This window comes from Cervus elaphus, chromosome 7 (assembly GCF_910594005.1).
Source record: "Cervus elaphus chromosome 7, mCerEla1.1, whole genome shotgun sequence".
NCBI lineage: Eukaryota > Metazoa > Chordata > Mammalia > Artiodactyla > Cervidae > Cervus > Cervus elaphus.
The window spans coordinates 34,555,664-34,570,944 of NC_057821.1; the positions used below are offsets into that span (position 1 = coordinate 34,555,664).

General features: G+C 38.7%; 1 pseudogene; it reads right to left on the reverse strand.

Moving 5' to 3' along the window:
* Positions 1-8,919: 8,919 nt before the first annotated feature.
* On the reverse strand, positions 8,920-15,060 carry LOC122696828 (annotated as a pseudogene).
* Positions 15,061-15,281: the final 221 nt, after the last annotated feature.

Here is a 15,281-nt window from a genome sequence, read left to right on the forward strand (position 1 = left end):
TGGCTTTTGGTTATTTGGATTCTTGATAGGTATTTGTAAATTTTGAGTTTTCTTGTGATAGTTTTTTAAAAGCCTTAGAAGCTTTTTGAATTTTCTCCATTTTCCTTTAAAATGCCTTTTTTTAAAAAAAACATGATCTGGGCTTTGAGAAACATCTCTATCAGTAATTAATAAAGACAGAGACACATGAAGCAACTTTTCCCACAAGAGTTATTATAGATATATCACTCGTGACAGCTTTTTGGGTCCCCTATAAATTCCTGTCTCACCAAAAGAGTTATCAATCTCACGCGTGTCATGAGAATCTACTAAACTCAGATTGCTATGTTTTTTGTCAATTTAAGCTTATTTATAGAACAGCAAGCACTGTAGGTTAAAAAGGAAGCTATCCCACAGGGAGGATCTCTTCAACTGAAGAACCCCTGTTCAGCATGACTTTCCATGGTCTATCGAACTGAGATAGCTTAGCAGTAGCTATACAAGTTTGGTGTATCCTTTTCCTTCTAAGACTTGTATTTAGGGAGAACAGAAGAGCTTCTTTTAACATGAACTTTACCATAACCAATAAAGGATTAATATTGGGGAAAGAAAGCTACTGTGTGAAATGAACAATTAAATGTGTAGCCATTTGTTCTGTAAATATTCATGGACAGCCACCCACATGCCAAGAAATGTGCAACTAAACAATACAACATTCACCTTTGGGCCACACATCATATGAAAAGTAAGTAATGTGCAGGTATAATTGCAACCTATTAAATGGGATTGCTTCTTCACCATGGTATTTTTAACCTTATCTAGAAGCAATGGGATGAAAGGGTCTTCATTCTGATCTTTATTCATCATTATAATTCTATGACTTGGACTCCTCTTGTTGTCAATGAAACACTGGCTCTATTAAGTTGTGAAATCCTCCACAATAATACTGGAAAACTTAATCTCTGCAACTGCAGTTTGTCAACTTTCATTCCTATGCCCTTTATACCTCTATTAGTGACAATTCCTCACTAGTATCATTGTGGTAAATCTTTTGATTCTTAATTGATACTGCCTTATATCTAAGGAATGTCTGTAATCACTGAGAGGTACAAAATCTTTTCTGTATTTTGAAATGTCTGTATAAGCATCCCAAATTCAAGTCTGTCATGGGTAGAGATTTGTAAATCTCCTAAAATTAAGATGAAATAAGAATAACTCCTGAGATGAAAATTCAAGGTCATTTATCACATGTTTTTCCTTTGATCCAGTAGAAAGGTCACTTCCTTCTTCACTCCTTCCCAATTCCATAGTCATCCTCCATTGCAGCTGCAGAAGTTAAAAGATAGACCAGGCCATCTTGAAACAATGCTTTTGTTCTCATATATAAAGCAAGCCCCCTTCTCAGGTCAATTTCTATTCACTAATTAAGGTAAAAGATTTCTTCTCTATATGGCTATCAGCTAAACCCCAAAATGTATAAATTTTTAAAATGTGTTTTCCATAGCATTTATTGGAGAAGGAAATGGCAACCCACTTCAGTATTCTTGGGTGGAGAATTCCGTGGACAGAGAAGCCTGGCAAGCTACAGGCCATACAGTCCATGGGGTCACAAAGAGTCAGACACAACTGAGCAACTAACACTTTCACTTTCATAGTATTTATTCATATTACCACTAAAGTACTTACCATATTCCACTGTTACCTAATTCTGTGTGTCTTCTCCAAGAAATTATACCTTCTTGAATCTTGGTGGCTCAGATAGTAAAGAATCTGTCTGCAATGCAGGAGACCCAAGTTTGATCCCTGAGTCAGTCAGGAAGATCCCTGGAGAACGGCATGGCAACCCACTCCAATATTCTTGCCTGGAGAATACCAAGGACAGAGGAGGCTAGCAGGCTACAATCCATGGGGTTGCAATGAGTCAGCCACAACTGAGCAACTAGCATTTCATTGTTCTTTTGTCCAAGAATTTATAACCTTCTTGAAAGCAGAGGGGATATCTCTCTATTTGCATTACTTTTGCCCAGTTCTGTGACAGATACATTGTAGGTATCAGTAATAGGACTTATAAAAGAAATAAATTAGTTAATTTAAAACATTGCTTTCTGGAAAAAAAAAAAAAAGTCTGTATTACTGGGTTTTGCAGCTTAACTTTTCATCCCTTTTACCTAAGGGATAATTAGCAACTAAAAGGGAAAGGGCAAATGCTAATTTTTAATTTAAAAATCATGCTGTGATGAAAGTTAAGAGAAAGCAGTTTGACTTTGAATATCACTATAGGGTTCAGGACACAGTCACAGTTCAGATAATAAAATGTCTTCATATTTTCCACCTGGCATTCAAGCAAATGTAGAGACTAGATGACTGAATGCCCCACTTCCCTCAGCTCCTGATAAAATTGTCCAGATCACACTGTCATGGATCCACACAGACCCATCCAAGTTAACCAGTGACAAAATGACCATATGCTTGGTCAAAAATTGGTAAGTACAAGGTATACTGTTGTCCCACTGATAGCCTTTACAAATTGATTAAATCAGTGCACTTTTAAAGAATGTATAACCTTTTCCACCATTTTCCTCATTTGTACAATGTGTTGAAAGACACCTGACTTGGCATTTAAACCTATCTAAATATGGTGATTAATAGTTTGAAACAAAGAGTCAATGTAATATTGCTTGCAGCTTAGGATAAATATTTTCTGCAAATATGAAATCTTACTTCATGTGGGAGGAAGATATTTTAGAATAATGTCAGCTAAGTTATGTTTCCAACTGTGGACATAAATAAGCAGATTTATTCCTTCTGTCACCAGTACCCTGACATAAGACATAATACTCTATGAAGAACTTAGCACTTGGAAGCATGCATTTTAGAATAATAATAGTAACCTTATTTTTAAGGATTTTATAATAGTTGGAGGTTTGTGGAACGTGTGACCCTGGAGGTATATGAACATATTGAGAACTCTTCACATCATGGGCACTGACTGGCTAATGTCTCACTCACAGTTCAGTCCACAAATACCAAAAAAAAAAAAAAAAAAAAAAAAAAAATGCAAAAGGAATCTCCAGCACCATTAGATACCTTTTATGGCAGTCTTTGGACAGATGCTCTAAATATATTTTAAATATATTTACTGCCTTTGGAAATGTTTAAGCATTTTTAGATTTTAATAGTTTTTGTGATTCATACATGGTTGTTTTTTAAATCCTCTCTTTGCACTTTGTATATAAACAGTTCTACCTATGTACGTATTATAGACTGCTAGAAATAAGAATAGGTTGTTCTTGGGAACAAGCATAATCTTCAAGTTGGGAAGGGTATAATTATTGATGCTTGAATCTGTGAAAATTAAGTTCTAAAAAGTGTACTAAAAATGTATAAGGGGGAAGTATCTGAAGGGCTTTTCAGGTGGCTCAGTGGTAAAGAATTGGCCTGCCAATGCAGGAGCCACAGGAGTTGCGGGTTCTATCTCTGGGTCTCCCATGGAGAGAGGAGCCTGGTAGGCTACAGTCCATGAGGTGACAAAAGAATCAGACATGACTTAGTAAGTAAACAACAATGTGGAGTGTAGGATCTTATTTCACTGACCAGAGATTGAACCCACACCCCCTGCACTGAGAGTGCAGAGTCTTAACCACTGGACCACCAGGGAAGTCCCCGGTTTGAGGTGTCCTTGACCTTCTTTATGAAAATGGAAAAGGATGTTTATCTATAAAGAATGACAATGAAGGAGTCAAGTAGAAGATTTGAAAAGAGGGTTGATTAGTTGACGGAAAGAAGAGGAAAAGGAGTTGATCAAGAGAGGACTGCTCATTGACACCCAAGTCCACGTGGATGCCTTAGAATGGTGGCACAAATCCTCAGGCTAGGCTAGAACTCAGATCTTACATGTAGATTTGGGGAGGGGTCTAATGAAGATGTAATAGAGCAACACTATTTGCCAACTTATGTGAATGGCAAGATGCCATTGTGTGTACAGGTTGTGTACGTGGAACTGTTCTGAGGGGCAGACTCCATCCCATGTAGCAGAGGAAACACCCTGGGATAAGTGGTTAAGAATTTGGACCCTGCTCCTGTGGAGGAAACCATGTGTCTCCCACAGTAGAGACATGCTCAAATGATCTCAGCAGAGTTATGGCTGAGTATACCCTGGCTACCCCTTCCTAAGCCACATGGAACACAAGTCTTTCTTAGGAAACATCCACTGTTTCTACAGGCAGGTAAGGACCATTTGGTCTTAACCTCAGCGAGTTGTTTATCAGAATCATATTAACTCATGACATCTGGTCTAGTAATATTTTTAACTCTGAGGATGAAGCTTTGTAAAAAACCATGTAAACAATCATTTTTCATTGTGTATCAGTCTTCTAGTCAGAGATGTCTGAATACTCATATATACTGGGTTGTACACTTCATTTTCTGTTATGAAGGTATACTTCAAATTCGTATATTTGTCTACTTTTCTTAAGCACATTTATAAAATGTACTACACTCACCTTTATCTTTTTCAGCAAAAGGCAGTATTCTTGAAAGAGACAGAATCAGAGAATTGAAGGACCAGCGGAGTCTAATTTAGCATCCCAGTTCTCCCACTTACCGTGGATATCATCTTACCAGCCATGCAACTTCTCAAGCCTCAGATTTCTTTCTTATATAGAAAAGAAGATTTGGCCAGATATTATATTTTCCAGTTCTAAGATTCTTTATAAGATAGAAATGTTACTTCCTCGTGGTCAATTTGAAGTGTAGCATTAAAAGTCAAACAGCCAAGAACATCTGCAATCAGGGTAGGTAGCAGGCTGTGCCCATGTGTTCTAGAAGCCTAATACTGATGCTGGAGTTTTACACTGCAGGGGCATAATCATTCCTACCAGCGTGTTCCATTAAAGCTTGACTTACTGCCAGGGAATTCACCTGCTGACACAGTAAAACTCCTAACTGGAAGCATTAACATTGCTATGTCAGATGGGGAAAAAAATTGTTCATAAATTCCACAAACATGCACTGCTTTATTTGGGGTCCTGGTTGCAAACTCATTATTTATGCTGTGTACAGTAGGCCATCAACATACCCCGCTGGGAAATTAGTTTGCAATTTAGAATCATTTCAAAGTACAAGTGATTCTCAAGTCATTTTCTGAGGTTAAATGAGAACTCTTATTGCTTTCTGTGGGCTCTGAGGGAATTTTTCCTCCGTGTGGTCCCTCCTCCCCCAGCTTCAAGTATACTGTCTTGATTTTACTTTCTTAAATGCACTTTGGTGCTAAATCTCTTATTCCCCCCCCCCCCCCCCAAGTTTTGAAAGCCAGGAAATGGAATGGTATATGTTGCATTTTCTTGCTTGCCGGGACAGTTTAAGTACCTCATTTTTGATTACTGCTTTTATTCTTCAAAGACCCCTCCTGAGAGATTTCCAAGTTCTCCTTGAATGGCATTGCATAGCTAACATAGCAGTCATGGGGGAAGACTGGATGGCATTCACTTTAGGGTGCATTGAGACAGAGTCATGATGCCACTTCCATTTTGGCTCCTCACCCTGGGGGCCATGCCATGGGACAGGCCTGCATTCAGGCAGATGGGGTGAGAGCAGAAGGCATTAATCTCAGAATTCCAGGTAATGGACACTGGAGGTTCAACCTTGCTTATGGGTTTATGAGCCCATATGGGTGGAACAAATTATTAAGATAAAAAGCATTCATTCCACTGACCCTTTTTATGTTAACACACCCCTTTATTAGATTCTTTCCTTTAGAACCTCCTTAAGCATTTTTAAACTTTATTTCACTGCTAACTGTGGGCATATCCTCTGTCTTATCCCCAGCCTAGGAGACTTGATCTCAGACCATCTGGTAAATCATTTGTAACCCAATCTTATCCTTGGGGAAATACATAGCATTACTTTAACTGTACCATTTTAGCCTAAGCATTACCAGAAAATAGCAAATAATCCATAGTGTGATCTTGTCAAAAAATTGTTTTCTCCTTTCTGAAATGCCAATATTACTCGCTATTAGGCTGATATTATTAGCTATAATGAACAAAAATCAAAATAGAAAATAAAGCAGAGTAGCTAAGCCACAGCAAAGGGCTCCTCTCCTCCAACAAGGAGGACTAGAGTTTATCTGAAACCAAAATTTCAACATCTCTCTAACACATTGGGAGAGTCTTTCCATAGGCCCAGACCAGAAAGTATACAAACCAAAGAGATTGAGTGTTTAGTTTCAAAATACATGAAATCACCAGTTTAAACATAGACACTACACACAAGGAGTGCAAAGAAACAATGAAAGCCAGAGATCAACAGAGTAAATATCACATAGAAATACTAACAGTCTTAAAGGTCAGAAATCCTTAGTTAAACAAAAAGACCCATCCATTAAAAACAATCAATTACAAGATAACCTGAGAATATCACACTAAGAATTCTCTTTAAAAGCAGATGTTATTCAGTGAAAAGCTATTAGCTATGTGTTTTAGAAGTAAATAAATAGAGCAGGTAACAAATAGAGACTGAAACTTGAAGAAAAAGAAACCAAAAATTAAGTGCATTTGGAACTGCTTAATATTGAATGTCTAAGGCCTTGGAGAAAGTCTTTGTTCCATGGGTATAAATCCATGAGTGTCAGTGTGTTCAAGCTCTGGTATTGCATGGAAGAAACAAAAATGATTCACTAGTTATACTATTTTGAGTTGGCCTTCCTGGCTGAAATTGTTTTAAAAGGTCTTCCTTGATTATGGATAATTCAAGTCTTTCTCTACTGCTATTAGAAGATGACCATGCATCCAAAATAATCCCCTTTTCCTTCAAGCTTTGAAGGGAGCATGTTTTGGTTGGTTTTCTAGCGTTTTTGCTGTTTTTCTTTCTAAATGTTATACAGACTTTATAATTTGTTAGCACCTATATTCAACTCAGGGGTTTCCCAGGTGGCACTAGTACAGGAGTGCCCAATACAGGAGACATAAGAGATGCAGGTTCGATTCCTGGGTTAGGAAGAACCCCTGGAGGAGGCATGGCAACTCACCCCAGTATTCCTGTCTGGAGAATTCCAAGGACAAGAGTTGCCTGGCAGGCTACAGTTCATAGAGTCACAAAGAGTCAGACCCTACTGACTAGACTTAGCATGCACACACACATATTCAACTCATCTTGGCCTTTGCTTGGTAAAATAATAGGTTAGACAGATATGATACTTGGCATATTGAAGCTTAACATCTCTTAATCTGTAAGAAATCTTGAGTGGATGATATTTATAAAGACTTTTCTCTTGTCACCAACAATTCTTTTTTCTTAAACTTTAATATTATTATTTCATCCGGCCTGGTGCACTGGGAAGACCCAGAGGAATCGGGTGGAGAGGGAGATGGGAGGGGGGATCGGGATGGGGAATAAGTGTAAATCTATGGCTGATTCATATCAATGTATGACAAAACCCACTGAAATGTTGTGAAGCAATTAGCCTCCAACTAATAAAAAAATTTAAAAAAAAAATATTATTATTTCAGATAACACTTTCTGATAACATACTAATTTCAGATAACTGCTTTCAGATAACATACTAATTATTTATCATTAAAGCCCCAAATCTTATATTTATGGAGAAAGGCTAAATCCTTTGAAACTTTCCAATTCTCCAGGGTAGTATCTTATTATTGGCAAATTCAGACATTTCTACATGTTTAATGTTTCATGAGATAAGTAGTTTATTAATAACATCAGCAGATAATGTGGCAAAAAGCAGTAGAACATGCTCTGTGGCTTTTCTGTTTTCACAACATTATTTGAGCAAGAGAAGAACTCATTCTCTAGAAGTCAGATTCCACTTCCAGCTTCTCAAAGCTGTAACCTACTTTGACTCTGTAATAGAGCCTTTCTGGAAGGTCTATCATAAATTACCAACAAAAGGAGATTAATATATATTTCTCTCCTTTCTCCCCAAAATGTTAAGTTTTGCTGAGAAGTCTTTCTTTCTTTCTTTCTTTTTATTTTTGAGTGATGTTGATATTTATTGACATCAATGCAAGACAAGCTAAGTTGCTATTTAACAAATATAATTTCCTTTCTGGGGAAGACAGGCACTCAGCTCATAAAGCCTAAGGTCAAACAAAGACTGGATTGTCAAGCACCAACTATGGGTTAAACTTTATGAATATAAAAATTGCTAAAGGCAAAGGGATACATTTTTTAAAAAAAAATTTTTTACACTAATCTCACGTAATCAAAGAAAGAACTAAAGTGGAAGTGAAAGTCACTCAGTTGTGTGCGAATCTTTGCCGCCGCATGGACTACACAGCCCATGGAATTCTCCAGGCCAGAATACTGGAGTGGGTAGCAATTCCTAAACTAATCCTAAAACTTTAGGACATAAGATATCGACATGACATGACTATTTCTGCATAAATGAAAATGTGTTATATCCTTCACTGTACTTGTATTACAATTACATGCTTCTTGCTTCTACACTACACAAAGTCAACAGTTATCACCAACAAAGATTATAACTAGATCTGAAGAAGACTTCACAGTGACTCTGCTCCACTGAAATTTAAGAAAATTCAATCCAGGATTAACAAAACCTTTTGATTTTAAAGCCAGTTCTCATATCTTCTTCTCGTGTCATACTTAAATAAGTCCTCTGGTGACATTTCTTGCCTGCAAACTGCAATGCATGTCTTCTCCCCATCAGCTTTGTCTGACATTTTAAAGTTATTTTGTAGAAACTGCATAAAAAAATGAACATTGTGCTTCTTATCTGAACCTGCAATCAGGTTCCTGCTTTGACGCAAAACATACTCCTCTGCAGTGTACCCCACCAGCACAGCAACCCCCTTTCTCTCTCTCTCTTTATTCCTTTGCCCAGAAGGCACTTCAGGATTGCTCAATTCCGTGCTCTTTGGCTGCCTAGGCAGTCAGGACACCTAAGGCCATTTGGACTTATCACTCCTCGCTTCCTTCTTTTCTGTGGCTAATACCACTTTCCTGCTTTATTTATATTGCTGAATCTCCAGTCCTGGTGCTGGTCTCAGGGGGACAGAGTCGATGTCAGCTTTGAGCTCCTGGCTGGTAAAGCTGCATCACTGGGCGATCCTTGTTTCTTACGCGATCTCTCTTAACAACTTCTTTCTTTTCAGTTTTTTTCTGAGTTGCCTACTGGCTCTGTGCCTTCAGGCTTCTTTCTTTTATCCTAAAGTGCTTCTTTCTCCTTCTTCATTTCTTCTTCCTTTCTCTTGCATGCCTTCTCCTTCTCATAGCGCTCCTTCTGCATGCAGATCTCTTCTTCCTGCCGCTTCAGCCTCTCTCTCTCCCGCAGGATCAGCTCTTGGTCTCATTTGTAATCCCGCTCTCTCTCCCTGTATTCTCTGCCACTCTCATCTTCAGATCTCTTAGGCTTTTCATCTTTAAATTCACCCTCAGACCTCCTGGACAGTGTACAATTTTGCCCACTGGCTCTTTCATCACTCAGATTCTCTTTGGCCAATTTCTTGAGCTTTTTTGTCCAATTCTTTTTCATGTCCTTTATCTGGCTTCTTGAGCAGCTTGATCTTTGGTTCATCCTTTAATTTGCCCCTTACTGGAACTCAGTCTATCTTCTTTAGCTTTTCTATATCTTTCTGATTTTGTTTCTCTTCTTCTTTCCACTTCCTCCTCTCTCCTTCTCTTTGTCTTTTTCTTTCTATTTCTCGCCACCTCAGTTCTTCTCTTATCTTTTGCTTGTCTTTCAGGAAGCTCAAAAGTGGAGTTGCCTTTTTAGCTATTAGTTCTCTATTTTTCGCTTCTATTTTCTCTAGCTGTGTCTCTGGAGTAGATGTCATTTTCTCATTATCTGTGGCATATCTCTCCAAAAATTTTCTATATTCTGGATCAGTATCTTTTTTATTGGTCTTCTTTTTTGCAGCTTTTTGAAAAGGTGCAAATTCTACAATGGCAGGATATTCCCGACCTTTATTGTCAAGGAATAACCATCACAACCATCAAAATGATCCCTGAACAAAATAATGTCCTCTTGGCTTTAAAAACTGATGTATGCTCTTGCATACATATGCGGATACCTACTAGTATCTTTAGAAAAAAACTCAAAATAATCTTGCTCAGGCATAGGCTGAAGATGTTCCTGAAGCTGCTCCTTGGTCAAAGTGGGTGGTAATCTCCGAATACCACCTTGCTCAATGCGTCTTTCCTCTCCTTGTTCCAATCCTGGTTACCTTCCCCTTTAGTGCTGTCTCCTGAAGCCCCACCAGCACTGCTGCCTGTAGCACCACGGTACCTCGGCCTAAACACTGGCTATGCTGGTCACCTACACCTCCCAGCCCCTGCTGAGAAGTCTTATTTTAAACCATACGCCAGAGGATGCTTCCTCTACTTAAATTAAGATCTGAAGGACTGTATAACTCAACCCTTGAAAATAATTCCATGGAGGCAAAATCCATGGGAAAACCATGTTTTCTAGGGCACTAAAACCTAATGTTCATGTTATACTTGCAGGTGAACTTTTGCAAAATGCAAGCACAGTGTTGAAATCAATAAAAATCCAGTGACTGAGGGGCAGCAGAGAGACTCCAGGGTAGATATTCTCTTGTCAGCAGGTTGGGTGAGGAGCTGAAGATGCTGGTGAATTCAGGAATCCCCTTCTTTACAGGAATATCTATCTGACTGTAATCCTAAGACTAAAGCAGGGACTGGGGACTGCCCTGGTGGTCCAGTGACTGATACTCCATGCTTCCAGTGCTTGAGATCTGGGTTTAATTCCCGGTCATGCAACTAAATCTCATATGCCATAGCTAAGACCTGGTGCAGCCAAATAAATAAATAAATATTAAAAAAAAATAAACCCAGGGTTGACTTCTATGTTCATTAACATTATTATCCCCTCTCTCTATTCTCCAAGCCTGTCTTCAACAGCACGTGAACCATGAACTTCCGGATGTTCAAGCTGGATTTAGAAAAGACAAAGGAACCAGAGATCAAATTGCCAACATCCGTTGGATCATTGAAAAAGCAAGAGAGTTCTAGAAAAACATCTATTTTTGCTTTATTGATTACACCAAAGCTTTTGACTGTGTCGATCACAACAAACTGTGGAAAATTTTACAAGAGATGGGAATACCAGGCCACCTGACCTGCCTCCTGAAAAATTTCTATGCAGATTAAGATGCAACAGTTAGAACTGGACATGGAACAACAGACTGATTCCAAATCGGGAAAGGAATACATCAAGGCTGCATATTGTCACCCTGCTTTATTTAACTTATATGCAGACTACGTTATGTGAAATGCCAGGCTCTATGAAGCACAAGCTGGAATCAAGATTGCCGGGAGAAATATCAATAACCTCAGATATGCAGATGACACCACCCTTATGGCAGAAAGCAAAGAAGAACTAAAGAGCCTCTTGATGAAAGTGAAAGAGGAGGGTGAAAAAAAAAAAAAAAAAAGAAAGTGAAAGAGGAGGGTGAAAAGGTTGGCTTAAAACTCAACATTCAGAAAACTGAGGTCATGGCATCCGGTCCCATCACTTCACTGCAAAAAGAAGGAGAAATAGTGGAAACAGTGGCAGACTTTATTTTTGGGGGCTCCAAAATCACTGCAGATGGTGACTGCAGCCATGAAATTAAAAGACACTTACTCCTTGGAAGGAAAGTTATGACCAACCTAGATAGCATATTAAAAAGCAGAGACATTACTTTGCCAACAAGGTCCATCTAGTCAAGGCTATGGTTTTTCCAGTAGTCATGTATGGACGTGAGAGTTGAACCATAAAGAAGGCTTAGCAACGAATTGATGCCTTTTAACTGTCTGTTGGAGAAGACTCTTGAGTGTCCCTTAGACAGTAAGGAGATCCAACCAGTCAATCTTAAAGGAAATCAGCCCTGAATGTTCATTGGAAAGATAGATGCTAAAGCTGAAGCTCCAGTACTTTGGTCACCTGATACAAAGAACTGACTCATTGGAAAAGACCCTGATTCTGGGAAAGATTGAAGGCTGGAGGGGAAGGGGACAAGAGAGAATGAGATGGTTGGATGGCATCACTGATTCAATGGACATGAGTTTGAGCAAACTCCAGGAGTTGGTGATGGACAGGAAAGCCTGGCGTGCTGCAGTCCATGGGGTCGCAATGAGTTGGACACGACTGAGCCACTGAACTGAACTGAACTCTATCATCAAACCCTGATGCTAGGAAAGATTAAGAGAAGGAGGAGAAGGGGGAAACAAGATGAGATCCTCGGAGGGGACCAGTGACTAAATGGACATGAATTTGAGCAAATTCTGGAAGATGGTGATGGACAGAGAAGCCTGGTATGCTGCAGTCATGGAGTCTCAAAGAGTCAGACACAACTTAGTGACTTAACAACTACATTCAAACATTTTGTTCTCAGTTAAACAAACATGTAATTTTGAGGGATTATGTATTTTCACATTAGATGTAATCACAGATTCTGAAAGTTTGCTTAACTGTCTTGAAATTTTTACCAAAAAGAAAATAGTACATACACCTTCTCTACCTAAAACATGAATTTCTTTGGGCCTTGCATTTTTTCCCTAGTGGGTCCCATGGTCATGTCTCTGGAGCAGAGACATGGTACACTAACAGTTTAGTTCTGAGGTTCTCAATATTTAAAGTGATATTTTTAAAAGGCAACATAAGCAGTCTCAAAACCTGTTGTTTGGACACATAAACACATGGCCTTGGATCTGGAAGAAACAATGAGATTGTAACATATTGTGAGGCAAATTGTTGAAGCCAGGAGTTGAAAGAACACAGAGCATTCCTTTCTTCAGCTGGTTTTCACAAGTTTGTCCACGTCAGCAATTCAGACTCAAGACAGTCAAAACAGAACCCTTGGGTTGACCTCATTCCCTTCAAAACTTGCCACTCTGCTGCGTAGAGATCAACATTTTTTGGTGAGTTTTTAAAAAGCCCTGTTTCTTAGCAGCAACAACTTTCAAGGACAGTGTCTTATTATTAAGACAACCTCAGAGAAGAGGGGAGACATAAATGCAATGCCACAATGATTGGTTTGGATTTCTTTCTTCTGTAAGTTTCTTAGAAACATAATGGCCCTTCCTATAAAGATCTTGAAAGATCTTCTGTCTGGATGTCCTTGGAAAATTGAAAACAAAACAAAGCAACACCAAAAAACAAAGTCTATGCAACGGATAGCCAGATTTGACTTTAAAAAGTTGCTAATTTTGGACTCACTTCTCTCCATTAGGGCTGTGGAAGAATTATACATGCAAGGCTGAGGCTTTTCTCTGCTTAAAGAACATCTGCAGTCAATTAGAAATAAGCCTGAGTGTCGTGTTAATTCTGCAGAACCAAACAAAGTCATTTTTGTTTAAACTCTTTCAGTGCTGTGAGAATGAGAGGTTACAGAAGGGGGGAATAAAATAAGCAATAGAACAAAACTGCTGTGTGGCCCTGGAATGGAGCTGATAGGACAAATAAGACATTACATCTCTTTGAGAATACAGACCTGGAAATTTTTTCCAGCAGAATTCTATTCTGCACTCTCTCTCTCTCTCTTGGGGCATGGGGGTGGGGAGCAAGCTTACTCTTTCTTCTAAAAAGGCAACATTTAAAGTAATGGAACATCTTCCAGATTCTCTCAAAATGAATCTGACCAAATAGTTGAAGCGTTTGGCAAATGAGTAGTAGCATTTCATTGTTAATTTTGAGAAGGGCCAAACAAATCAAAACTATATTTATAGGCCATTGTGTGTGTTTCAAATCACTTTCGTAGTTATTAATTGTGCTTGGTGCTCGGAGCTCATATATACTAAAAAACAGCTATTTCTATTGAAACATATCTTGCTGTGAATATCAGCATCTGTGTCTACCTCTTGTTAACATCAGTGGTACTGATTCTACTGGAATTTGAGTTTATCTCTCTAAAGAAATCTGTGGATAACCCCAGAGAGAATTTCCAAACAAGTACAGTGGAGCTACATGTTTTTAAGTTTGATAGTCCCTGCATTGAAAAGGGGGATTTTGGTTATTCCTTTGGGCTGATGATTTATTTCTTCTCCGTACCTTTTCTTAAGGCTTCCCTGATGGCTCAGCTGGTAAAGTATACACCTGCAATGCTGGAGACCTGGTTTCGATCCCTGAGTTGGGAAGATCCTCTGGAGAAGGGAATGGCTACCCACTCCAGTATTTTTGCCTGGAGAATTCAGTCCATGGGGTTGCAGAGAGTAGGACACATTAGCAACTTTCACTTTCAGCTTTTCTTAAGATTTTCACCTTTTCTTATGATTAGATCTGATTGTAGATTTGATAAGAGAGGCAGGCGAAGACACTATCTTTGTTAATTGAGTTTTGAGGAATATGATTCAGCATTTAATCTGTAGTGCCCAATAGCTTCACTACAGGTTTTTTCAGGCAGGTGAAAATGTTTAAGTCCTTGTTATTTAATAGTTATCAAAACATGAGTGATAGTGAATTGTTTCTAGATATAGACTGAGAGAGTCCCTGGTGGTTCTGTGATAAAGAATCATCTTCAATGCAGGAGATGAGGGTTCAATTCCTGGGTCACAAAGATCCCCTGGAGAAAGGAAATGGCAACCCACTCCAGTATTCTTGCCTGGGAAATCACATGTACAGTGGAGCCTGGTGGGCTACAGTTCATGGGGTTGCAAAAGAGACTGATGAACTAAACAACAGAAATAGGTTTGATGAACATGCTAAACATTTATTCTTTTATATATTTTGACTCTGTCTTTATGTCCCTAGTGGTTCAGATGGTAAAGAGTCTGCCTCCAATGCAGGAGACCCAGGTTCGATTTCTGGTTTGGGTCAGATCCCCTGCAGAAGGAAATAGCAACCCACTCCAGTATTCTTGCCTGGAAAATTTCATGGACAGAGGAACCTCATGGGCCATAGTCCATGGGATCGCAAAGAGCTGGACACGACTGAGCGACTAATACATTTGTATCAAACCAAAGAGCTGGGCATTCAACCACAATATTTTATATTTTTATTGATTTGCACTTAATTGTCCATAACTTTATACCAGTTGTCTGTACTAAGAAGCACCATCAGAAACAGTCCAATAAAATTACCACTATACTTACAATAGGCATATTTCTATTACATTATTCAATACTTTATGAGAAGCGATGAGAGAACAACCTCAGATTTCTACTTTTGGATTATTTTTTCCTCAATTACTGTTTTTTATTTCATTTTTATTCTGAAATCTTAGAAACACTGTGATTCTTATACTTGATACTAGTTCCCTTTTTACTTAACCTGCTAAATGCTTTGAGGCAAAATTTGTGGCCTACTTTTTAAACTACATTAT